The sequence below is a fragment of the Vigna umbellata genome, chromosome 7 (assembly GCF_029865625.1).
Source record: "Vigna umbellata cultivar VRB3 chromosome 7, Vumbellata_1.0, whole genome shotgun sequence".
NCBI lineage: Eukaryota > Viridiplantae > Streptophyta > Magnoliopsida > Fabales > Fabaceae > Vigna > Vigna umbellata.
The window spans coordinates 13912399-13913944 of NC_142171.1; the positions used below are offsets into that span (position 1 = coordinate 13912399).

At 39.5% G+C, this 1546-nt stretch overlaps 1 pseudogene; it reads left to right on the plus strand.

Moving 5' to 3' along the window:
- The first annotated feature begins 214 nt into the window (after positions 1-214).
- On the plus strand, positions 215-1546 carry LOC148195194 (uncharacterized; annotated as a pseudogene).

The window sequence follows — 1546 nt, forward strand, 5'->3', positions numbered from 1 at the left end:
GAGAGTGTGCTTGGAAGGTGGCTAGAGGGAGTCTTTGGACTCTCTACCCTGACTTTCAAGAGAGAATTATTTCTGATTTCAGAAAATTTAATTCTCATTAATCTCAAAAGTACCAATACAATAGAGGACCTTAAGAGCTAAACTATAAAAGATAAAAATACAAAAGGAAGACTAAGTCAAGTAGGATTCCATCATTGATGGTGACTAACAAGAGATGGGTGAACAACAAGTGGAAGTTGAGACTGTTATAGAGGAAGAGGTCCATGGACTTGAAGAAGTTGGTGGTGTGTTGGAAGAGATGGGTGATGTTGATAGACAAGTGGAAATTGAGGTTGTTATGGAGGAAGAGGTCCATGGACTTGAAGAAGTTGGTGGTGTGTTAGAACAGATGGGTGATGTTGATGGAGAAGTGCAAGTTGAGGTTGTTATGGAGGAAGAGGTGCATGGACTTGAAGAAGTTGGTGGTGTGTTAGAACAGATGGGTGATGTTGATGGAGAAGTGAAAGTTGAGGTTGTTATGGAGGAAGAGGTGCATGGAGTTGAAGAAGTTGGTGGTGATGGTGAAGATGAAGGTGAAGAAGTGAATGAAGTTGAACAAGATGTGGAAATCCGAAGTTGGAATTCCTCTTGTCATAATGGTAGTGGTGATGGAAATATTGAGTGGTTGGAGGGGCTTGTTGATGTCAATGCTGGTTGCAATATAGATGATGATATACATGCAGATTTGGAGGGAAATGTGGAAGTGGAAGTCCAAAGTGTGTCAAATGACTTTAGTGGACCATATTCCAGTGGGAGTTCTGACAGCATGTTTGATGTTAATGTAGAGGGTGGGAATGACAGAGGTGGGAATGATAGAGGTTTGTCAGATGATGGGTAAGAATCTGAACAATTAATTAGTGGAGCAGATAGTGATGAAAACAATACCGATGTAGAGGGTTATGTGACTTTTGCAACATTTGTTTTGCCAAAATGTATGGTTGAATACAAGTGGGAAGTTGGGACATATTTTGCTGAAAAGCAAGACATTTTGGATGCTATAAAGAGTTATGCGTTGGATAATGGAAGAAATATTAAGTTTGTTAAGAATGATAAACAAAGAATGAGGTTCAAGTGTGTGGGTGCAAAAGGTAAATGCCCATGGAGGTTATATTGTGGTTATATGAAGGCAGTCAAAACATGGCAATGGAGAACTATGCTGGACAACCATACCTGCAGCAGGGAGTTCAACCTTAAATTAATTGATGCCAAGTGGTTGAGCAAGAAGTTATAGAAAACAGTTAGAGAGAATCCAACAGTTAAGGGTGTGGATATAAGGGAAAAAATTCAAAGGAAATGGAACATTGGTATTTCAAGGTGTATGGCTTATAGGGCCAAAAACATAGCAATAGAGCATATTGATGGCTCTTTCAAAGAACATTATAAAAGGATATATGATTATGCCCATGAGTTGCTGGCCAAAAATCCAGGCTCAACAGTGAAAGTAAAGGTTGAGGATGTGGGGGGTGAAGTCCTGTTCAAGAGATTTTATGTATGTGATAACAGTTGA